The sequence below is a fragment of the Sapajus apella genome, unplaced genomic scaffold (assembly GCF_009761245.1).
Source record: "Sapajus apella isolate SASKATOON/1434 unplaced genomic scaffold, GSC_monkey_1.0 scaffold36, whole genome shotgun sequence".
NCBI classification, from domain to species: domain Eukaryota; kingdom Metazoa; phylum Chordata; class Mammalia; order Primates; family Cebidae; genus Sapajus; species Sapajus apella.
In genome coordinates, this window is record NW_022436976.1 from 12,502,890 (window position 1) to 12,529,751 (window position 26,862).

A 26,862-nucleotide genomic window follows, 5' to 3' on the forward strand; every position below is an offset into this window, starting at 1 on the left:
TCCAGTTCTCCAAAGGCTTTGATTCCCTTCCTTTATATTAAACTAAGGAAGATTTGGCATTTCTTTCTTTTTTCTTTTCTTTTCTTTTCTTTCTTTTCCTTTTCTTTTCTTTTCTTCTTTTCTTTTCTTTTTTTTTTCTTTTCTTTCTTTCTTTCTTTTTTTTTCTGTTGCCCAAGCTGGAGTTTAGTGACACTATCTTGACTCACTGCAACCTCCAACTCCCTGATTGAAGTCATTCTCCTGCCTCAGACTCCTGAGTAACTGGGATTACAGGCATGTACCACAACGCTCAGCTAATTTTTGTTTTTAGTAGAGACAGGGTTTCACCATGTTGGCTAGGATGGTCTCTATCTCCTGACCCTGTGATCCGCCTGCCTCAGCCTCCCAAAGTGCTGGGATTTCAATCATAAGCCACTGTACCAGGTTTAAGATTAGCCATTTCTAATTTACTTTTTGGGGGTCATCTTTTGATCCATGTTTCAGCCCACAAACCAAAATAAACTGTTACAGCCCTTTAAAATTCTCTGAGCTACATCAGTAAATGTAAAATCTCTGCATAGTGAGCCAATATCAGTAAATTCAGTGTGATTCAACTTTATGTTCCTTTCATCATTATCCTAAATCCTTAGCATACATTCCCACACATGTTCCCTGGATTTCTGTCTATATAAATTGGAAAAATCTAGTGCTTCTGGAGTGTCACAAACCTTCTCATGGGCCACAGTTGCACCTCACCTTGAGGGGTCTGCTGGGTCTTGAGTATAGTTACAAGCCCAGAAGCAAAAATGGGAGGTGGAAGTAGGTCCTGAGGAAGAGCTGTATGCTTTGCTTGACAATTGACTCAAGGGGGGCCATTTCTGCTTCCTCAGGAAATAAAGGGTTAATTCCCTCAAATGGATGTGCAAAGACCTTCATTTGGATTCAAATACCAGGAAATACCAAGAAAAACAGAATCATCTACACTATGGGGATGCAATTAGAAAATCAAATCTTTGTGAAATTCTTCCGGAAAAATGAAGCTGTTTCTTTAAGATATAACTCCCTAGGAAAATCAAGAGAATGATGACAAAACCATACAGATTTTAAAAGACTTAAATCTTAATTATAATATATTTACCTTGTACTCTAATTCAAACTATCCACATGCACCCACTCATACCCACACTCACATATATATGTGTATTATTTGTTGGTGTGCAGGTGAGTATATACTTATCTTTTCAGAGATGAATGTGGGTACCTACATATCTATCTATCTATCTGTCTATCTATCTATCTATCTATCCATCCATCCATCTATTAACATTTATCTCTCCAGAGATTAAAAAAGAGAGAAGAGACATAGAGTAACACACAAAAAAGACTTCACAAAGAAAAATGTTATATTTATGAGTGAATTGGAATTTGGAGAAGATACTGGCTACTTAATGACATTGAGTAATTGTTACATATTTGTAATTGTGGGTATGGTGTTGTGATTATGTTTATAAGTAGATAGATAGATAAACTGGAGAATTTATGGATTAAATAGTATGTCTGGAAAATAAGGGAGTGGTGGATGGCCTTTGCAGTAGTTCTTAAGTGGGATCAATTTTGTCCTTCAGAGCAGTGGTCCCCAATCTTTTTGGCACCAGAGACCAGTTTTGTGGAAGATAATTTTTTCTACAGGTGGGGTTGGAGGTGATGGTTTTGGGATGAAACTGTTTCACTTCAGATCATCACGCATGAGATTCTCATAAAGACTGTGCAACCTAGATCCCCCACATGTGCAGTTTACAATAGGGTTTGCCGTCTTATGAGAATCTAATGCCACCACTGCTCTGAGAGGAGGTGGAGCTCGGGCAGTAATGCTGCCTTGCCCACTGCTCGCCTCCTGCTGTGTGGCCCAGTTCCTGACAGGCCATGGCTCAAGAGTTGGGAAGCCCTGCTTCAGAGGATGTATGGCAAGATCTGGATATATTTTTGATTGTCATTTTAGGAGTCAGATGCCACTGACCTCTAGACAGAGAGGCCAAGAATACTGCAAAATATTTTAAAATATACCTAAATACATGGGACAACACTTCCCCAAAATAACTATTTGGTCTAAAATGTCAACACTGTTAAAGTTCAGAAACAAGTGATTGTAGATAAAAACAATTTTGTTTACTTTTACATATGCTCAAATCATTACATAATGAAATGTAAAAATGAATAAAAATAAAAGGAGCTGAATTTTGTTTAATTGTATCAGATAACAGTGATTGAAAAGATGTTCAGATGTGACCAAGAGAATTAACCCTCAGGAGAATTAAATCACAGAAATGTGGTAATTTTGAAGCCAGTTTAAGATATATACTAATCAAAGAGTGAAATGATGTTTTTATTACTAAGAGAAAAACCAAGCCAAAAATACTTTTAGGCTAGAGAAGTTTGGAGATACAGGGGCTCCTATGATAAGTAAACCTTATAAATGCAAATATGAATTTTAAAATGAGATGTTTTAGAGAGTGATGATTCACTTAATAAAAAATGTCTTTTAAAAGGACTCGCTGTACAATTTCCTTAAATAAATCTTTCTCCTGAATTAATTTGAATTGATTTACACATATTTGACTAAAATGCAGATTTTCTAGAACTTGCATGGAGTGTGAATAGAGTGTGACCGAAACACTAGGTTTAAAATGTGTTTAGTTATGTGCTTAAACTGTTCAGTAAGAAAACACTTGGATACCTTTAATAAGATCTTTAGTTAGAAGCTGCTTTACAGTTTATCGTATAATAAATGTAATGCTTTTAAAATGCAAAATTTAATCACTTAAATTCATTTTATATTGACTAAAGCCTCTAGAAAAGAGGAGTAACTTAGAAAATTTAGGAAAATAGGAGCAATATGAAAAAAAAATTCAACAGTTACTTATTTGCCAAAGTTATAGGAGAGGTGCAGGTGGCATGAATCATATTTCCCTGTTCTGTTCTGATAAGGAGTGATATAAAAGAGAAAAAAATTTGGAGAGAGAAGAGGAAATTTGCCATGCTGCTCTGCAAAGAATGTACATGAATGGGGGCAAAATTAGCAGCTCAATGCTGCAGTCAAAAGAAGACAGGATGATGCCGTGGACTAGTACAGTGGTAACGTAGGATCAGGAAACGGTGATTCAGCATGTAGTTTAAAAGTTAATACTTCAGTCCTGACTTATGAATTGAGTAAGGAGTTTAGAAGAAAAGGAAGAGCTATGGTAGACTCTAAGTTTGGGGCCTGACTACCTGAAGGAAAGATTCAATTTATTGAAAACCTGAGGGAAGAAAAATGTATATGGAGAAAGAGTATTCTGTTCTGGCCAAATAACGAGTGAGATGCCTTTTAGATATGAGATGGAGATGTGAGAATACAATTAAATACATGGGTATACGAGAAAGCAGCTCAGAATAATGATTCAGACTAGACATAGAAATTTAGAAATCACCAGAATAGAATTTTTTTTTTTAAACCGGATTGGATGAGTTTATCTAGTTATCTGAATGTACATGGAGAAGAGAGGAATTGACAGAAGTGAAACATTGTATGAGAAGGTTGGGACAGGAGAATAAGCTGGTAATGAGACAATGAATAAGCCGCTCTTGAGGTAAAGGTGTCGTTAAATGATTGTGTTCTAGAAGTCAAGTGAGGAAAATACTTTAAGAAGGAAAGGATGATCATTTCCGTCACCTGTGTCTAATAGTTCCAGATAAAATGTCAGATCATCAACAGAGTTTTGTGGGAAACACTAGCCATTATTGCATTAGCAGTAATAATCGTGTTGTGGAGTCATCTCCATTTAGATTGAATTGGATTGGTTTCAAGAAAGAATGCAGTAAAAAGAAAAAGAATGAAGGACTTATTTTTGTAGTGATTTTCTGTGGCATGATAAATATGCTTTAAAATATAGAATTAATAAACAAATGTGTAAAATACAAAAAACAATAAAACATTTTGATGAGTCTATACAAAAGGAATTTTTAAAATATATATATGCAATCAGGAATATTAGAAACTAGGTAAATGCCAAAACTACTTTTTGTTTCCTTGTGATATTATTATTCAGAAAGTTAGGTGTTTCATAAATGCAAGCAGTAAGTATAATTGTGATTGACCTATGTATCGAACTTTTCAGTAGCTTTAGAAGAATTCTGCAGGGAAACTAACAAGGACTGCTTTAGCGTCTTCCATTTAGAATATTTTCCTTTGGAAAGTCTGTCACAGATATGTGTTTTATTTAATATCTTACTCTCTTGTCAGATAATATATACTTTATGATACATGTTTATTAAAATATATATCGTCTTTAGCACTTACTGTTGAAAACAATACTTATTTGGTTTCAGTTCCAGTTCAAATAGGCTAAAAATACACACAGATTTTAGAATGAATGACTCTAGAAAGGGGTGCCTATCTTGGGAAAGAGGACTTTGAAGAGAAAGGTATAAACTCGTGGCTGCAAAGGGCTTAAAGTTTAGATATATTTCTCCATCATCTTCAAAGATTGAACTTGTACCTCCTGTTTCAGAGAAGAAGTTATAACATTTCGTAATTAGTCTCTTGGTGGTACCACCAGAGATCATGAGAGTATGTGTGTAAATCTCAGAGACTCAATTCATGATGTTCCCCAGATTCACTGTGTTTCACAGTTAATTGCTAAATAGTTAAGTTCCTGGCCCCAAACCTCTTGCTCAATGGAAAGTCAAGTTCCATCATGTAATACTGCCACTTGACTTTGCTAGCCTCAAGGTTATAATTAAGGTTTTGCTTCCTTTGGCCCCAACGTAATGAGGAGCTTCAGGACTTAGGAGCCCAGGCCAGGAATAAACAGATCTCAAGAGGCTCCGGCTCCTTCCACCACTCTGGGCTTAGGTAAAGCCTCACACTTCAGCGCATGGTTATGACTCCCAGAGCAGCTTGCTGGAGTGTCTGGTTGACACAGCCTGAAAGGTTTTTTTTTTTGTAGGGGATGTTAATGCATGTGGTCAATTGTTGGCCACTGAGAGAGAGGAGACAAAGTCAGGAAACCTGAAGATAAATTATTTTCCTTCTTTCTCAGAAAACTGTTGCAAGGCAGCATGGCTCTGAACAACCTTACATGTTCTATGTGATTAAGACACTGTTATATTTTCTTGCAGATGTTTGAAGAGTCCGGAAATATATATCCTGTATTTGATTTACCCACTTCCCTCTCTCGCCTTTGCTGCCTTGGTAATGTACCTCCCAGTAAGTCTTAAGCTCCATATGAAATGTTTTTTGAGTCTATCTTTTATGAGAAAAACATATGAAGACAGAAACCTTGATAAAGAGCTAAAAAATGGTTTGGCCACACTTAAAAAAAATTCAAAAGTATTTCATTATGGTAAATAATTTTAATTGCCAAAGATAAAAAAGGTAAATATGTTTTATATTCATTTTTATTTTAAAAAGACATTGAACTTTTGCTGAAATAGAAGATTAAATATCCAAAAATATATCCTAACATGAATTCTTTAGTCATGGAACTTTCAGTCTAATGATGAGAGATTAAAGTTAGGATCTATTGAAAGTGTAATCCATCTCCCCAGAGAAACCACACATTGATGGCACAATATAGAAGGGCAAGAAGTTATGACTACAATGACATAAACATTCTGGATGATGGGATTAGGCTGTGAGACTATACATCTATCTAAACTGTAGAAAGCATGGTAATAATTAGAAAGTAATGATTTAGTAGCAATAAGAAGCATTTGAAAATACACATATAAGAGCTTTCCTTTTAGAAGTTGTCAATTTGTCAATTGTAATTCAGCTAGAATACCCCTAGCAGAGTGGCAGAGTCCCTGAGTTCAGCAAAGGGTCCTGGAGGAGGGTAAATGATGGCTTAGTCTAAGCTTGTTACGTTATTTTCCGATGAACTTAAAGGTTACTTAATAATAGCCAGTGGAGCTCAACTGGAAACTAGATTGTATTTGTGAATTCTGTTTGGCCGTTAAGATGTACTCTTTAATCTTCTCTGACTTGCTGTGTACCCCAAGAGGATAATCTATAAGAATTACCTCCATGAACTTCCTTGTTCTCTCTCGGGATTGTAGTCATATTAACTCCACAGTACTGGTTGGAGACTGGAGGAAAAGAGTAAACCCACTCCCTGTGGATTTGCATGAGTAGGCTGGATCTTTTGAGGAAGGTCACTCAAGTCTCTCCACACATCTTCTTTCTGTCTATAGATTTTGGTAATCTTTCCCTCTTGGTGTTCTACTATTACTAACTGTATGTAATGCACTAACCCTATGTTGTGGTTATGAATGCACTTTTATAAACAGTACCTTAAATAAGCTCTTCTCAAATTACTCGATTTGAAAGTGCTGTCTATCTCCTTTTGTGACTCTGATACACACAATTATGGAGGAAAGATACTCGTCTTTTTTTTCACAAAGTGCATTTTTTTCTCCCTTTTGCAAAAATAACATCAGAGAAAAAGAAATGCTTCTTCCAAATGAATTGTCCAATCAATAACATAGTTAGCAAATCTATTTGTTTCTTCCTGTATGTAAAATGGGTAACTAATCATGAGGAGTCAGTAGGCAGACATTGCTCTTTTCATCAAGTAAACTAGAAGTCACAGTCTAGAAGATGATGCAAAAGTACCAAAAAGGTAACAACTAATGGCAATTCTCAAGGAGACAAATAAGTGCTCTATTTTTATAAAAATATTCTAAGTGTATTAAAAGAGCAAATTATGTAGTTTAAGAAGCAGAAGTACATTCATTGGGAGCAATAATTTGGGTATGCCTGAACTTAAACCAAGTTGTCACCTCTATTAAAATCTCATTCAGATTCCTCAAAGAGAGCTATATTGAAGCCAACCTCAGAAGAGGAAGATATGACAAGAAGAGAAAAGAGACACTAAAAAATGCATAAATGGGTAAAATAACGATGAAAGATAGTAACTCTAAAAAAATGAATAAACGGGTAAAATAATGACGAAAGATAGAAATTCATTGAGCATTTTTGTAAGTACATAACATTGTGAAGTGTCCCGAATTTTAGGTTAATAAAAGGAGCTGGTATTTACTGATATGTTTGTTTTACCTAATAACAACTTTTCAACTGCCCTCATCAGTAGTAAAGGTAAAAGTATTAATTCAATAGTTAACACTTCCTTAAGTATTTACTATGAGAGTCTGATACTGTGGTAAGTGCTAATAAAATAAAGGTGAAAACAACATTGCACTTACTCTAAAAGTGTTTAGTATATAATGAAGAATTCAGATCAATAATAAGTAGATTTCAATACTAAGGGTCAAGTACTAAATGGAGAAGTATTGTATATTATGGGAATACATAGGAAAGTCATCTACTTTCAATTTAGAGAATTGAATTAAGAAAGATGTTTCAAAAGAAATGTTTAAATAGAAGTTCAACGATGAAAGTCGATTAACTGAACAATAGAATTGCAAAAAGCCCTGGACATGAGCAGGGATTTAGCAAATAATTGGACGTAACTAGAGCATAATGTATGAGTTTTTAAGTGAAGTTGAATATGCTTAGAGTTAAGTGTAAAGTTGGAGAATTAGACAGGAGTTGATCATCAAGGTCTGTATTTTCCTTAGTTGGGACTTTACATTCCAGACAAGCCACTGGAGATTTTAATCTGGGGAGAGTTATTATGCTTTGCGTCTTAAGCCAGGCTAGACCCAATTCTTAGGAATGTGCAATGGAAGACAACAGAATTAATAGATCACACATTTGTTCATTCATCAGTTGGTCACTTTTTACAGCAAATCTATGTGTATGCAATAATAAGAAAATTTGATATGTGGTATTGATATTTTTTAATTCCACCAAAATTTCAGAAACTAATTTTAAAATTCAACAGTATCTTATCTGTTCGCCAAAAGGTTACATTAAAAGAAAAATTATTCTTAAAACAAACATTAAAACCTGTTACATATAACAGCTGCATGAATTTTTATGCAGAAAAATAAGACTTGAAGGAAATGTCTCCCTCATAAGAAAAGTAATAACTTTTATCTCAGATCAGCAGTTGAGCTCAAAGCATCTGGTTTTCTTGATTCAAACTCCACTTTGCCACTTACTATCAATACGTTTATGGCCACTTATTTATCTTCTCTGGTTCTTCTAATCCACACGAGGGGAAAATAACATCACCCATAGGATTAAGTGAGATAATACATATAAAATACCTAGCTCAATGCCAGTGACATTGTAAGGACTCCATAAATATAAGTGAAGACATCTGAGCTCACTTGACTACAATCACATGTTTTTTGTCTCCGCCTTTCTGGGTTCTTGTTCAGTGAAATTGAGAATCAATCTGAAGAACTTGAGGAGATAGAAGAACTTATATATTCCAACAACTTATATATTCCAAGAACTTATATATTCCAAGAACCTATATACTCCAAGTTTAGTATTATCAAACTGTTTCTCTTACAAGATTAAGATAAATCGGTATTACCTTTAACTTTGAAAAATTTAGAAGTTGGTAGGACTAAGAAACGTGATAATATAGATAAGCTCTAGAATTAATGGAGGAAAAGGACTTTCTTATTTTTCTCCTATACTGTCATCCCAGATCTCTAGAGTCATTATCAGGAGAGAAATCGGTACATTAATAGTACTGGGTAATTTTTTCGGTAGGATGCCATATGTTGTATTTCTTGGAAACCTGACTATGGCATGAGAGTTAAAAGAATATAAGGAATCCCAGTGCAGACCATTAGTTCTTGGTGAGGAAACAGATCATTCCCAGGGGACAGCTAGTGGCCTTTTCTTGACATTCTTCACCTTCTTTATTAGAGAAAATAAGATTTTGAAGGACATCGGACCTTTTCCTGAAGGTTCTAACATTCACTTTAGGAGGGGGCAGGGTCTCTCAGCACGCCATCTTCGAAGCACCAACATACACAGCAATGGAGTACAAAGCTTGTTATTTTATATTATGGGCAGAGAGAATGAAAAACGGGCAGGTGACTGCGGGGTGTAACAGTATGAACTATGAAGGGACAAAAATGTTTCTCTCCCTAAACCTGAAAGCTTCACTTTGAGTTCTACCCGAGGAGAAAAATGTCAATACATTTACACCATCATTAAAATAGCATATGATTATTATGGTGATCTTTTTGTTCAGTGTAGTTAAAATAAAAAAGCAAACCAATAATCCTGAGAGGTGTAATATTTTTAGTTGCACTAAAAGATGAACTTCCTGCCATTGAATATCAATAGATACAGCTAAGAAGATAAAAATAGATTTAGCTTTGTATTACTAGGGCAGAAACTAAAAACACTAATGAAAAAGAGCTGCCTGGTCCAATCAGCCACCACAGCACAATGCCATACAAGGGGCAGAGCCAGATAAGCTGTCTGCAAAATCACTGTTAGACACGCAGTGAGGTCTTTCTTTATGTCTAACTTGTAACAATATAAAAGGATTCACATTTCATCTTCTCATTGTCACATCCATACTGTTTTCTCACAAGTCAAGCTGTCTCTTAGTTTTCTTTCATATAAGTTGGGAAATGATACACGAACATTGCCAAGGGAGATATATCGAAGTTTTGATAATCCTCCTTACCAAAGAGAGACTCCCTGGGTCAAGGAAATATATTTTCTGTAGTCTAACAAACAGATGCTATGCCTCAATGTCTTTGGATGCTAGCTTTCCAGGAAGCTTTCATTCTCAGCCATCCTTCCTCCTTCATACTTCTGTCCTTTCACCCCTTTATTTCCCTTTCATTTTCTCTTCCTTCTTGCTTCCCTCCTGCAAAAGGGCCTTCCTTGTTCTCTCTCTGGATTCTAGTTGTGTTAATGCCTCAGCCCAGTATTTTCTGCGACACTTTAACTATTATTGTTACTGGGGGTTCCCAGTTACCCTGAAAGGTGGGGTCTTTTATGTTTGGGGTTCCCAGTTACCCTAAAAGGTGGGGTCTTTTATGTTTGGTGTCCTAGTTTTATATGAAATAGAAAAGGAGCATTGAGAAGTGCAGGGTTTATTTGATGGTCATAAAATGGAGAAATAGGAGAATGGTCCACAAATCAAATTCTCAGCTCCAGAGAACCAGGAAGTTACAGATATAGGATATCTTTAATGAAGGGGTTGCGAATTGAAAGCAATGGCAGGAATATTTAAGCTTTTCTTAGGAAAGGAAAGGATGAAGATTTTCCTGGAATCAAGGAGCCCCTTTTCTGCCCCTTTTTGGTCCCTTTTTGTCATTGCCATGGTGATTATCAATTTTCATGGTACTGGCTGGAGTGTCATTTAATATGGAAATTGGATTATATACAATGAAGTTAGCATTTCTTCAGAGGTAAAGTAAGCTTCCACCATGGATTTTGCCATCTTCCACTGGTTTAGTCCTAAGAATGAACTCTGACCACAGACATCCTGTTTCCTAAAAATAAGCAGAGTTAAGGCCGAGTAGGAATTCAGCTATATCAAATAAATGTTGATGGGGCAAAAAAGCAGGGTGGGAGTCCGCTAAGTCACATGGGCACTATAGTGTGTAACAGTGTGGGGCACATGCTGCATATTACATACATGTGAACAGATGGGCAGGTGGACAGGGCATGATGAATATTTACTGAAAGAAAAGATAAATTTCCAAAGGCAAAGCACAGGATATTGGCTTTGTCTGTCAAAATAAATATTTGTTATAATAGCACAGTGTCAGCTGAAGAATGACAACGTTCATAAATTTGGGAAGGAGAGGTTTATTTCTTACAAGAGGTTGCAGACTACAGGGTGGTCATTCTGGCAGGCTGAGAAGAATAGCCTGTGGCCAGAGCCAGAAACACACTTTGAGGGAGGGACAAAGGGAATAGAAATTTATGCTGAGCAGGAAGGCCAAGTACACATAGTTAATAAGCTATAGGAGGAGTCCTGAATATTTATGAGAGGAGAAATGTGCACAATTGAGCTTCATGCCTCTTCATGGGTTCCATGTACAAAAACATGGTGGTGTTGGCATGATTCAAGGGTGGAATTTTCAGTCTCCTGACATCAAAAGGGAAACTCTTAGCCAGAGCCACTCCGTGGTTAATGGTCTCTTCTCAGGAAGAAATGGCAGTCACCAGTTTTGTTGAAACTGCAAAAATGAGGGCCAGCAGTCAGGCAGTTGGTTGATGCCAGTGGTGGAGTATTTTGAAAGGGCTGTTTTCTATGTAGCCCTTAGGGAAGAAAACCTACTGGTAGTTAGCAAAGGAGGGGTTATAACAGGCATACCTGACCTCCCAACCTGTTATGGCTGATAACTTCGTTTCCAAGGTTTTCCTGGTGTCTCTTGGCCAAGAGGGGAGATTTCAGCTAGCTGAGGGGCTTAAGATTTTGTTTTTATTTCTAAATAGTATATCTTCAACTAAGCATCAGGGATTTTAAAACACTACAATATTTCCTGAACTCTTTATAGTGATTTTGCTACATAGTCACATGCCACGTAACAACATTTTAGCCAATGAGAGACCACACTTTTAAAGGTGGTCCCATAGGTTTATATTTCTATTGCCTGGTGACATCGTAGTCATTGTAATGTTTTAGTGCAATGCATTACTCACATGTTTGCTTATCTGTGATGATTCTGGTGTAAACAAACTTATTGTGCTATCAATCTTATAAAAGTGTAGCACTTATGATTATGTATGGTACATAAAACAATAGTAATAAACAACTAAGTTAAAAGTTTATGTACATACTATACTATACTTTATATCATTATTTAAGAGTGTATATCTTCTATTCATTAAAAAACTTAACCGTTAAACAGCTTCAGGCAGCTCTTTCAGGAGACATTTCAAAAAGTGGCATTGTTATAATAGCAGACAATGTTGTTAATGCCCCTAAACATCTAAAGATCTTCTAGTGGGACGAGATGTGTAGGTAGAAGATAGTGATACTGATGATCCTGACCCTGTGTAGGTCTAGGCTACTGTGTGTGTTTGTGTCTTAATTTTCAACAAAAAATTTTAATAGTAAAAAATAAGATTTAAAATAAAAGCCTTAAAATAAGAATATAAAGAAAGAAAATACTTTTGGACAGCTGTACAATTAGTTTGTTTTAAGATGTATTATTGCAAAAAAGGTAAAAGGTTAAAATAATTGAAAAAAATTTTTTTAAAGATAGAAAAAGAAAGAGAAAGAAAAAAAGAAGGAAAGAAAGAGAGAAAGAAAGAATGAAAGAGAGAAAGAAAGAGGAAGAGAAAGAGGGAGAGAGAACGGGAATATTGCTTTATTGCCCAGGCTAGAATGCAGTCTAAAAATGGGTATTGAAAACCTCTTTTATGCCAATAATTGTGCTTAGCAATGGAGACAGGAAGGAATAAGGGAGGAAAATAACAAACAAGCAGCCAACCAATATTTCATTTAAACCTGTGAAATGCTATGCAATTACTAAGGATTTACTTCCAATTATGTAGTCACTTTTAGAGTAGGTGTGATGTGGTACTGAGAAGAATGTATGTTTTGTGGATTTGGGGTGGAGAGTTCTGTAAATGTTTATTTAGTTTACTTGTTCCGGGTCTGAGTTCAAGTCCTGATCCTTTATCCTTATTAATTTTCTGTCTTGTTGATCTGTCTAATATTGACAATGGGGTGTTAAGGTCTCCCACTATTGTTTTGTGGGAGTCTAAGTCTCTTTATAAGTCATTAAGAACTTGCCTTGTGTATCTGGGTGCTCCTGTATTGGGTGCGTATATATTTAGGATTGTTAGTTCTTCTTGTTGCATTGATCCTTTTACCATTATGTAATGACCTTCTTTGCCTCTTTTGATCTTTGTTGCTTTAAAGTCTATTTTATCAGAAACTAGGATTGCAGCTACTGCTTTTTTTTTTTTTGCTCTCCATTTGGTTGGTAAATCTTTCTCCATCCCTTGTTTTGAGTCTTTGTGTATCCTTGCATATGAGATGGGTCTGGATACAGCATACCAATGGGTTTTGGCTTTTTGTCCAATTTGCCTGTCTGTGTATATTGATTGGGGCATTTAGTCGATTTAAATTAATAATTGAAAATTGTAAGTTTCAAATAAGTTACAATAAGCTAGGATTACAATAAGCTAGAGTTCATTTATTACTTAATCTCAATAACTGGGGACTTCAGCATCACAATTTCAGCACTGGACAGATGATCTAGACAGAAAATCAACAAAGAAACCTCTGTTTTAATCTGCAATATCGACCAAATCGACCTGACAGACATTTACAGAATATTTCATCCAACAGCTGAAGAATACACATTCTTCTCATTAGTACATGGAACATTTTCCAGGATAGATCATATGTTAGGCCACAAGTCTCAGCAAGTTCAAAAAAAAAAAAAAAAAAAAGGAAATCATATTAAGTGTCTTTTCTGACTACAATGGAATACAATTAGAAATCAAAACAAGAGGAACTTTGGAAATTATATAAATATATGAAAATAAAACAATATGATCCTGAGTTACTGATGGGTCAATGAAGATATTAAAAAGAAAATTTTAAAATGTTTTGGAACAAATGAAAATGGAAACACAGCTTAGCAAAACCTGTGAGATACAGCAAAAGCAGTACTGAGAGGGATGCTTGTAGTAATAAATGCCTGCATCCAAAAACGTGAGTCTTAATGATGCATCTTAAAGAACTAGAAAAGCAAGAACAAAATTAATAGAATGTAAGAAATAATAAAGATCAAAGAATAAATATATAAAATTGAGGCTAAAAAAACTACAAAGGATCGGTGAAATGAACGTTGTTTTTTAAGGGATAAACAAAATCACAAATCTTTAACTAGACTGAGAAAAACAGGATAAGACCCAAATAAATAAAATCAGGAATCAAAAAGTAGACATTACCACAGAAGTGCAAACTATCACGAGACAACTGTGATCTGCTATATGCCAGTAAATTGGAAAACCTGGAAAAATGGATACATTTCTGGACACATACAACCTATCACGATTGAACCATGACAAAATAGAAAACCTGAACAGATGAATAACAAAAAGTGAGACAGAAGCAGTAACAAAAAAAGCTTCTAAAAAGACTAATTAAAGAAATAGTCTTAGGTGATGCAGAAATTAATAAATAATACATGACATCCAGCTTTGAGAAACGCCCAGTCTATTAAATGAGACAAATATATATTCAAGTATTCCACTCTAATTTGTTTTTCTTGAGGTCCTAATTTGTCAGTAAGTGAAAGAAATCATGTTCCCATTAACAGTATAAATTGCACTGACTTATGTGGTATCCGTTCAGTCTGATCTAGGTTTGTTCTGAGACATGTCAAGGGCTGAGTCACAAAGAAGTTGGATCTACCCCTCTGGTACCTTACTCAAGAGGCCATGTCATCAAATCTCACTGCTTTAAAACCCATTTAATGGCTTCCAAATCTCTATTTTCAATTTGAACAACTCCCTTCAAATATAGACTCATACATCTTCTTTAAAAATAGGCTCCTAAAACTTCAAAGTGTAATCCCATTTTTGTTTCCACAGCTGCTTTTTCTGCAGTTTTCTCAATCTCAGTAAATGACAATTCCAAATTTCTAGATACTTAAGCAAAAAATTGTATTAATTCTTGATTACTCTTTCTGTAATATTCACATCAGCAAAACGTGTTCCATCAAACTTATGTCCTAAATAGTCTCTGCCTGTTTCTTGAAACTGTCCATTCCCCACCCCCACCTCTGACCCCAAAACACGTACTTTTTACAGTCTCTATTTTATTTGAAGGTGAAAACAAATTCTTATAATAGCTTACATAGTGCTCTATGATTGTGAAACTAAAATGTTTGCCGGAGTGACCTATGGAGAATTCTTCAGAAAATAGTCTTTGGATTAAAAAAAAAAAAAAAAAGATTTTGAAGCCATTCTGCAGTCAGGTTTTTCCTCATAAATTAGTGAATGAGTGTTAGAGCTAAAACACTGGCAATGATTGAAATATGGCCTTGTAATTAAAGTTATAGGAGTGACTATGATTACATTTGTAGAAAATAGAGTCAGAAGATAAGCTGGCAAGAAATCTGAGAAACTTTAATTTGTTAAATTTAATTTGATGGTTAAGTGAGATTGGAAAGACTACTAGCTCAAGAGATGAAGAAGTAAGTTACAGGGATTAAAATAGTGTCATGAGAGCTCTGGGTTATATAGAGGAATCATATTTTTTCAACCCCAGGGAGCTAGTATTAGACTTACATATGTGTAAATTAATTCAGTGACTGCTTCTCTTATTCCTGTATTGGATGTATTCTATAATCATTGAAGATTTTAAATATAGTTATAAAAGTTAGAATAGTAATATCCCATGTTATATGGCAATTATAAGGTAAATATTTATAATACTAATCGTGATTATTAGTGTCTTACCACATTTTATATTTATATCAGAAGGTCTTATTCCTAGGTTCCATCACTGTTTCTGTAAGAAATGCTTTAAACATGCTTGATTATATGGCAATAATATCTATTTTCAAATAATTATGACTATTTTAGCATCCTTACATTTGCTATTGGGGGAAAACAGTGATCACGCTATTCAACCTATAAAGCTTCTGATTTCTTGGCCACTGAGTGGTATATATTTACAGTTTTTTACTATTTAAGAAATATTTGGAAATTTTTGATATACTATTTGGTATAAATAAGCATTGCATTTTTAGTAAGATCTTTAAAATAAGGCTAATGGTGCATATTCTATAGTTGCAATGAGGATTAAAATAGATAATACATTACAACAAATTTGATAAATAATAATTTGTTATATGAATGTAAATATTGTGAAGCTTATTAGGTACTATGTGATGAGCAGAGATATCCGAGAATAAATAAAACAATCTCTTTCCTCAAGATGCTTTAGTTCTCGTATTGTAAGACCAGAGAAATTTTAACATAAATTAGAATGCATTAAGTACAAAACCCAGATGGTAAGCTCCTTAAGGACAAAACTCCTTCATATTTGTTATAACTTCTTCAGTGCCCAAATGTGGTACTCATCATGTGCAATGCGCATAATTAATGCTTATTGAATATGGAGCATAAAGTAAATGATAGATGAATTAAAAAAAAAATAGGTAGATGAGGCCGGGCATGGTGGCTCACGCCTGTAATCCCAGCACTTTGGGAGGCTGAGGCAGGAGGATCATGAGCTTAAGAGATCGAGACCATCTTGGTCAACATGGTGAAACTCTGTCTCTACTAAAAATACAAAAATTAGCTGGGTGTGGTGGTGTGTGCCTGTCATCCCAGCTACTTGGGAGGCTGAGGTAGGAGAATTGCTTGAACCCAGGAGACGGAGGTTGCAATGAGCTGAGATTGCATTATGGCACTCCAGCCTGGCAACAGAGTGAAACTCCATCTTAAAAAAAAAAAAAGTAGGTGAAAACAGATTGCAAAATATAAAAACATGTTCGAATGTGAATAGAAACATATTATGAAATTTCAAAGGAAGGAAAAATCCACTTCCGAATAACGAGAATCAATTAAGTATCAAGAAGTGTCATTTGGCTGGATTTTATAAATGAAATATATTTTAACAAGTGGAGATTAAGGATAATTTTTAGAAGAGAGGAATGATAAAAGCAAAGAACAAATGGATTGTCAAATGCAAATATTCTAAAGTTTTACATGTATTACTAGTATACAGTTTGATAGCTTTAAAAGAAAAGGTTATTTTGCTGTAGATTTGAACAAGAACATTGTAGTCAATGATGTTTGCTAAATTCACAATTTAAAAGGGAGTTGCTTTTGAACAGTTGAGTAGGTTGAGAACTATAAAACTATGCATTTGAAAAAGTGATCATGCTGGGGCAAAAAGATGATTTGATTAAAAGTTAAGACATTTTAAATTAGTCATATGGGGTAATTAGAAAAATAACATTAACTAAATGTTGACTAAATAGGAGCTCTCACTCCCACTGGAAAACCTATTAAGAAAAAGGTTATAAACTATGGAGAAATGTTTGCTATTTGTCACTGTTTAAAGAACTATTGCATGACTGAAATGTTTAAAGAACTAAATATTTTTCCACAGTTGCAGCCACCTGGTGAGTTGCTAACAGTCAGACAAAGGCAACCTTAAGGAAACATATTTATCACGATGCCCCATGCAGTTTCAGCCATAAAAAGTTCAACTCCAAAATGGATATTCCCCCAGGCTGTAAAATTTTGTTACAGAGAAAGCTCCCTAGGGGAATTAAACTTTCTTCCTCTATTTAATTGATTTGATTTTATAGTTTTAGAGTTATTCAATGATTTTGATGTTCAATAAACATTTATTAAATCTACATATGCCTAATATGAGCCCAGACACTGTGGGAATAAGCAAGATGGGTTTTCACACTATTATAATAAATACTTAAAATACAAACATTACAACTACTCTTGACAGAGAAATCCAGAGGGACACTTTCTGATGATTTATACAGGAGGTATAAACATTTTCTTCATTATGTCCATTTTAATTGCAGTGAGAGAAACATACATAGGTAGCAATTAAACACAAAATTATGGCCTACATTACAATCCATTTACTTTCAAGATAAATTGAGTAGAAGATAAAATAATAGCACGTTCTTCTCTAGCAATCATCTTCATTGCTTTTCCAGGCTTTGCCAAGAGAGATTCTTATATAACTTTTATTTAATACATATGCATATTGCTGGAAAGTGAAAAATACAGGAGAATGTAAGTAGTAAGATAAATTACCTTCACTCTGACTTCACTAAAATAGCACTGTTAATACTTTAGTTTCTTCTTTAAAAATATATTGCTTAAGCTATTTGAACAATAGAAATAACAAAATATAAGAAACTACCCTTGTTTTCAAACTTTTTTTTGGCATGATATAAAGAAATAAACAAAGGTCCTTTCCACCAACTCCAGTTCACTTTCAGAAGTAACACCTCATTAGAGATGGCTGCAGTATTCCTGTGTTTTCCTTGGATTTTTTTCATCTAGATCTCACTGTCTCTCTCATTCCCTGTCTTCTCTTTACCTATGTGCAAGTGTATATTTTGTTTCTTAAAATCATAATCATGGGATAATGTTATATATAAGAATCTGTAACTTGCTATTTTTTTTAAAATATGTGGATGATGCATCATGTCTATGTACATAGGTCCAACATTTTCTTTGCTGTGGACACAGGGTATTCTACAACAGAGATGCCTCACAATTTATTAACCAATTCTTCTACTGTTCGATGTTTAGTTACAAATTTTTGTTATTACAAACAATAGTGTAATCAGTGTACAAATGCACATTTTCTGGATTTGGCAGTGAGAATGATGAGCCATAGTTTCTCCCTGTTAAAAATTTAAAATTATCCTGCAAAGATTTTATTGTTTTAGGTTTATTTTATGCATTTATTCTACACTATTTATTAAGATCAATTATGTGCAAGGTCTTATGCTAAATGCTGCCAATGCACTATTGATTAAAATGTATTCTAAGCCAGTAAAGGCTGGGGCAGGGATCTTGGGAATCTATGTAGGCAATTTTATATATTATGGAAAATACTCTTTTGGAAGAAAGTAGAAAAGTAACTAAGTTAGTCAAGAGGGATGAAAGAACTTCTGGTGGAGGTACTTATAATTAGAAACAGTGGGAGTTAGCCAAGTGAGACTGTATTGGAAGAAAATAATCTTACAAGAGTTAAAATATTTATAAGAGTGATGAAAGTTCAGGATTCTACCCAGACAATTTCTGGGCATGATGGGTACTTCTTTCCCTCTAATGGAAACACTGTGCAGGCAGAGCTGGTGCACCCTCCAGGTGGCAGCCCAGTCAAAAGTGGTGATTCAAATTTAATTCTGGCTAAGTTTTATAATAATGCTCTTACCCCTCTTGCAATTGACTTTTATGGAAAAATATTCTTGTGTGAATAGGAAATTATTGGAAAAACAGTAATCTTATAGCTACCGGAAAGGAACAGATTGATTTTGTGGTAGTGGAGGAAACTAACCCCAGTATCTGAGTAGAGAACACTTTAGACCCTTGGAGTTATGGCAGAGAAAGGGCCATTAATGATAATTTGTCTCTCAGAAGCTCTTTTGCCCTCACCCTTTCTAATAAAGGAAAAATGCCCTGTGTGGTTCTCCCACACTATGGCAACCACCTTAAATTTAACTGCTGGGTTGACTGCCATTCCCTCCCCACCTCTCACTATGATGCTGGCCTGACTGTAATTTGATTTCCATTTCTCTTAACCTTGCTAAGAAGTATATTGGAAACAGCAGGTTAGATCTAGCACATCCCAAGCAAAATACCATTGGATATAGTACCTGCCCCCATCCCTGTAGTCTTCTCTCAGTTTTTCCACGAGGCAGACACATACCACCCATCCGGTGACATGAACAAACAGAACAGGTTGAACTGACTATCTTCAAAAATTCCCTCCAAAACCAAGAACTAGACTCAAATATTCAAACTGAACTGACAATTCTAAGGCATATCAGTTGGTTGAGAAGCCTGTTGGAAGAAACGTCAACCTGTCACCCATCTTATATCGTTCCTACTTAGGGTGTTTGAACATCTCTAAGCAACATTTTCCTCCCATATGTAACTCCAGGACTGTGCTTCTTCTGTGGAAGTCAGACATTATCTCTCCTTCTTCCTCAAAACATAGAGACTGGCACTTCAGGGATTGTCACAGAGGCCTTCACTTATTTAAGAGAGTGTCACCAGCAAACTTATATCCCTCAGATGATTGCAGAGGTCTTTCCAAAATGGAGTTGCCCTGATTACTTGGGGAAATTTCCTGGGAAGATAACCAGTTTATTATTTATATACTATAGTTAGTTATTTATACAGTGACAGTTCTCCACCTAGGAAAATGTGTTATAAAATTTGACTCTGACTGTAGCTGAGTTAATCCACATCTTTCCCTACATGGCATTCAATTCAGCATCAAAACACTGGCCAGGGTTATGATAAACAATACTTTTCTCACACTTGTTTCTTGCTGGTCAATGCACAGTCTTTGCAACCACTAACATTCTGCTCTACCTTGGGCCAAGTGAAGGGAATAATATAAAAACCGTAGAAAAGCCAACATACAAACTGAAGAAAGAAAAACACGCAGCTAGATTTCTAAGTTAGATCTGGATGATTTGTGGAATTTATTAATCTGGTGGTGTCTAGGGAATTGGAAGGCATGTTTGGAGCCAGTCCTAGGCCTCCTCCTGATGCTTAGAGCTCTGTTAATATGAATTAAATTAAGTTATCTGTGAGACAAACACAGCAAGTTGAGTTCCAGTCTTTATTGGTCAGGTTAAACTAAGTGACCAATGGATTAGTGCACTTATAGGAAAATTTACTAGAAATCAACAAAATGACTGGTTTCCTGAATCACGTTGTTAGACTGTCTGCCATGACTCAAGGCCTCTAGGGATATAAAAATAATCCTATCATCCATGACATTGCAAAGGCTTGTAGTTTACCTCTTAGAAATCAAGAGCAAGGCCCACACTATATTTTGGGCAAGATTAAATTCTTTACAATATCCCCACCTTTCTCTGTAATTGATTCTTCTTCCTCATTTGTAATACTCAGAAAAATTCATAGTGTACTAATTAGTCATCTTTCCCATGTATGACACTTCTGATGATGGGAAACTATTTCTAATATGGATTCCTTTTATCTTTGGTAAATTTATTATTATTTATATTGAGACTTCATATAACATAAAATACACATCCTTTACATTGACTAAAAGTTTTGCATGTAATGATTGCTCATTGAAATTATGTTAAGTGAATTAAAGCACATATTATATTTTTACTGTACCATGAACCAAAGCCAGGTCTCACAGGTGATTGCAGCCAGACATGTGTTACCACAGGTAAATGTGTTAAAGGGGATGCTTTTGAAGTAAGCAAATGAGAAGTGGGAGAGTTTTCCTCATAAAGAAGGGAGAGAAATCTTAACAGAAACTAGAATATTTTGCTGGCAGATGTATATCACAGCTTATGTGAACAACATACTATAAACTGTGTTCCATTGATAGCTAGAGAAGTGATAAATCTGAAGCAAGCCAAGTAAAATAAGATTGTGTGATCTCATGCTGCCTTCAAGGCAGATAAAAAAATATGACAGACAGCTGACCTTTCAAATATAAGGTAAAGAGTGTATATTTCTTCTTATTGGTACTTGGTTAAAGATGAAAGTTTACTGAAAAAGAATATTTTTCTCTGTGAACCCAATTTAGAAAAGATAAAATTAAGTGATATTATAAAAAGTGTCTTTGGCTTAACGAATACATTCACCTCTATTCACAGGCCAGTTGAAAAGCTATAAAGCATTTTAAGCCTTGAAATGATAAACTTGTAGTCTGACATTCAGGAGCTTGAACAATGCACTTCATTTTCTCACTTCAGTTCACTTAGTAGATTTGATTTTGAAGTGAAGAGGTATATTTACAAAATACTTGCAGAAATATTCCAGCATTAAAATGATTCTGTCTTTGAGTTTTCCATTATCTTTCAGAAGTTAACTTTGTTCCGTATTTTTAATGTCCTAGTCTTTCTAGAATTGCCATGTTTTATTTTCTTGTCATTTGAGTGAGAGGGTTAAATTGGCAACTCATTCTAAGTCAAATCTAAGTTATAACCATGCAAAACTCACATGTAAATCATCCCTTAAACAGCCAAAGAATTATAAACCCATTTGTTCTATGTAAGAGTCAAGGCAAATTTTGGATAAATTAGACTGGTATGTTCACATTTATATGTTTTAATAAACACTAAATGAGTTATTTATGGCATAGCTGTAGAGAGAATTATGATTAAATAACTGGATTAATTTTTAATACAAATTGGCTAAACTGGTTTGTCAGTGCTCTGGACCTCTAAATGAGAAAGGGACTTAAATTATTTCGTGGTTTTGATTCATTGGTGTTAACCTAAAGCTTATGACCATGACAAGGAAGAATAGCTAACAAAATGATGAATAGCATTTTAAAATATTTATTCAATTATTTTTAAGATAAATCAAAGTTACTTATGGATACAGTTTTAAAAATTATTTTTATATCTCACTATTAAAAAAAGTTTTCCTTACCCAAATTTGCAAATTCCTACCCATTATAAAAAAAACCTTTGCCATATACATATATATATATATATATATATATTTTTTTAAGATGGAGTTTCACTTGTTTTCCACGCTGGAGTGCAGAGGTGTGATCTTGGCATGCAGCAACTTCCACCTCCCAGATTCAGGCAATTCTTCTGCCTCAGACTCCCAAGTAGCTGGGATTACAGGCACCTGCCACTGTGCCCGGCTAATTTTTGTACTTTTGGTAAAGATGGGATTTCACCATGTTGGTCAGGCTGGTCTCAAACTCCTGACCTCAAGTGATCAGCCTATGTCTGCCTCCCAGACCACTGGAATAACAGGCATGAGCCACCATGCCCAGTCCTTTATGACTATTTTTTATTAAAATTGTTCTTATAATTTTTGCAATTGTGATATTTTAGTTAGATATTTATTATTTTTTTATTTCCTAGAAATATAGAAAGACCTATTTTTTTTTTACTGTTTCCACACATATACACTATTCCTTCAACCTTTCTTTTAAGTTTATGTCACCAATTTTATTTACACTAATATGCAAAGCTTATATTATGAGTACTATGCAAATATTTCCACAGCTGAGTGAGGTAGTAGACTATGAGCTTATTTTATTTCTTGTACAAACATTAATTTTCTTGGAATTAATAACTGCTATTTTTTCTTTTGTTTAATACATATTGTTTACTACTTCATCTTCAAACTCTGGCACAGAAACAATTCTCTGAGAAATATTCCCTGAGTGCCTTTAGATTGCTAGCTACTGCTCTGACCATTTGGGGCTCACTATCTGGCTAGTGAGACATATAGTAAACAGTATTATAATAATACATATACTATTTACAACATTACAAGTGTTAGCAGTTATGGGGACAAAAGGTAGGTTAGGGTATGATGAGTAGTAGGCAGAGCTCATAGGTCTCCTTGAAAAACTAATGTTAGAGAAGAGGTTCAAAGAACCTCCTTTAAACCTTTGTAAATAGGGCAAAGGAGCCAATCTAGAAGCATCCCTGGCATGTTGGAGAAATGTGTAGTAAGAAACGACAGAGTGAAGAATTGAGGAGTAGGTCACTGTTCAGACTTTGATTTTATTTCAAGGGAAATAGATTTTCAGGGCTTAAACAGAGAAGTGATATGATTTCAGTTTTAAAAGAATTTAAAGAAAGTGTTTCTAAAAGTCTTCTAAAAGGATTTGCTTGGCAACTGTGTTGAGAATAATGCGGACTGTATTGGGAGGCAGACAGGGTGGAATAGAGAGAAGAGCTGGGAGGCAATTATAGGGAATCAGGTGGGATATTTGTTGGTTCTTTTGTTGATACACCCCAGGAACTCTAAGGTTTTTGGATTTTTAAAATCATCATTGCTAGGGTTCTTGCCATCATATAGCAGTCTGAATGGAAGCCCTAACAAATGTGCTTATCCTGGAATCTCCCTTTACCATCATCTGCAGGATGCCCTTTGCCTGTAATAAATTATCTTGTATGCTATCCAAAGTCTTCCTATTTTTTCATGACTCTCTTCTTTTTTTTGGGGGGAGCAAACATTTTAATACATTATTGAAAAAGAGCACAACAAAAATACTTTTTTGAGTATATGCAAGTCTGAAAATGTATTTATTGCAGTCTCACAATGAATGGATACATTGACTGGAGTGGGGTGGCTCACGCCTATAATCTCAGCACTTTGGGAGGCTGAGGTGGGTGGATCACCTGAGATCAGGAGCTCGAGGTCAGGAGTTCAAGACCAGGCTGGCCAACATGGTGAAACCCCATCTCAACCAAAAAAAAAAAATTAGCTGGGCATGATGGTGGGTACCTCTAATCCTAGCTACTTGGGAGGCTGAGGTGGGAGAATCACTTGAACCCAGGAGGCGAAGGTTGCAGTGAGCCAAGATCACACCATTGCATCCAGCCTGGGTGACAAAGCAAGAGTCCATCACAAAACAAACAAGCAAACAAACAAAAACCAAACCCAATTGGGAATTAACTCCACTTAGAAGTTTGAAGACATTATTGTTTTGCCCTGCAACTTCCAGTATTAAATTTTCATATTATATAAAAGGGCTTTGGTGTGAGTCTTTTTCTTCCTTCTTACCTGTCATTCTTTCTTCCTGTTTGAAAGTAATTTTTAAATCTATTCTAATATTGAGGTCTGGAAAATTATCTCAAAATTTTCATAAATTTTTCACTCTTTAATAATCTTCTTTGTTCTATTTTTCATTTATTTTTAAAACTGCTATTATTTAGATATTATGCACCCCTATATTTGCAATATTTTTCCTATTTTATAACCACATACTTCTTTACTTCATATTCTGGGATATTTCCTCAACTTTTTTTCTAGCTTTTCAATTGAAGTTTTCATTTTTGCTATCATAAATTAATTTCTATGAATTCATTTTTGTTGTCTATTTCTTTTCTGATGCCTCCTATTTATTACAGGTCCTTCATATTGCTGTACAGTCACACTAGATACCCTAACCCATTCAATTTTTCTAATAAAAGATGAATTTCTTCTTCAGCCCCTGAACACAAATTTACAAGAACTTCTCTTTTATGCTAAAGACATTGCTTCCTAGTTCACTAAAAAAGATAGAAAATATTGTATGACAAAAAGGTTTTACAGATTTTTAGAACCACATTTACCCAGATACCACCACCTGGATATATTTATTCTGCCTCCTACCTATTACTGTAGATGAATTATCCCTGCTTCTGTCAAAGGCTCCATATCCTCTCACATACTAAAAGACATCCTTCCAGGAATTTTCAAACCTTTTGTCTATATTATTTAAAAAAATGTACACAGGTTTATTCTTATCAACATGTCATCATACAATAATTTATACAATTTTAAACATTCTTGGCCCTGCTATCTCGTTCAGCTAACCACTCATTTTTTTTCTACTTCTACAGCAAAACTTACTGAAAAACGTGTTTATACCCACTGTCGATTTCTTCTCATCTCATTTTCCCTTAAACCCATGTGAAACATCTCTTTATTGCTAATAGTTTAGTTTTTTGTTCTTATTGGAACTTCTTTTGTCAAGTTCCTAATGGCCTAATTTTTGCTAACTTGAATGTTCAATTCTCAGCCCTCATGTTAATTGACCTGTCATCATTATTTGTCAAAAGCTTATTCCCACCTCATTGATAATCCTGCTTTATTTGGCTTCTAGGCTGTCACTCTCCAGTATTTCCACCTAAGTAACTGACAGATTCTCATCAATCTTGTTTAATGGATTTGTCTCATCTTCCTAAGTCTCTTAATGTAGTGTCTTCCCAAGACTCAACTCTTGGTTCTCTTCTCTCTTTGTACTGACAATGGATAACCTGATTTAGCAATGTGATGTTAAATACTCTCTACACTTTATTGCTTTCTGATCACATATTTCAGACATGGACCTGTAACTTGAACACGGTTAGTGTTGTTTAAGGATACCATTCATGCTTTTTCCTAATGGCATTTTTACTTTTTGTTCATTGAGCCTGAAGCCCTCATCTTAGCTATCTGAAGTGAATGTCTTGTTCCCTCATCATCTTCAAATCTTTGCTTAAATACCATGTTCAATGAGGTCTTCTTTAATCGTTGTATTTAAAATTATCTTAGTTTATTGTTCATTTTTGTAGTAATTACTGTCTTTTAATATGTAATATAAATTATTTATTATCTGCCTTCTCTTACTAGAATATAAATTACAACAGGAAGATTTATTGGCTTGTTTTGTTCATTGATTGAGAACAGTACTTCAAACAAAAGATAATAAATATAAACCAACAGATAGATGCTAAATTAGAGAGAAAATAATGTAAAACAGGTATTACAGCTATATTGAATGATATAAATTAAAAATAAGCTTAAAATAAATGAACAATTTGAAAATATCAGCAGAAGAACACAAACCACAAAAAAGAAGCAAGTTGATATTTGAATATTGAGAATTAGAATATATAAAATAAAATTACCTGGGAGGGCTTAAAAAATAAATATAGGTATTATATAAATAGTCAGTAGACTTGAAGACAAATCAGTATAGATTATCTAATTTCAAGAGCCCAGAGAAAGAAAATGGCTCCATAAACAGTCTAAAGAATTTGTGATGTTAAAATTTCTAATGCACAAGCAACTGAAGTCTCAGAAATGGAGGAGGAAAAACAAAAAGCAAGAAAAAGTTATTTTAACAAATAATTGCCATAAACTTCCCAAATTTAGTAAAAGTCAAAATTTATTGATTCAAAGGTCATTAGCCCCAAAGCAGAATGAATGCAAAGTAAATTACATTATAGTCATATTGAGATAATTAAATACAAAATGTTAAAAAGAAACAAAAAAAATTACATGAAGAAAGGAGAACATGGAATACTATGCAGCCATAAAAAAGAATGAGATTTTGTTCTTTGCAGGGGCATGGGTGAAGCTGGAGGCCATTATCCTTAGAAAACTAACACAGGAACAGAAACCAAACTGCATGTTCTCACTTATAAGTGAGAGATAACTATAGAGGGAAATAATACACACTGGGGCCTTTCAGAGGGTGAAGGGTGGGAGGAAGGAGAGGGTTAGAAAAAATAACTAATGGGTACTAGGCTTAATACCTGAGTGAGGAAATAACCTATACAACAAACCTGCATGACCCAAGTTTACCTATGTAACAAACCTACACTTGTACTCCTGAACTTAAAATAAAAGTTTAAAAAAACTTGAAAAAATAAAAATAAACATTTTCAAAAGTAGGTATTTTTCATTAGAAACATTAGAATTCAGAAGATAATGAAACTACATCTTGAGGACTAAAAGAAAGAAAAAGCAACACTATATAT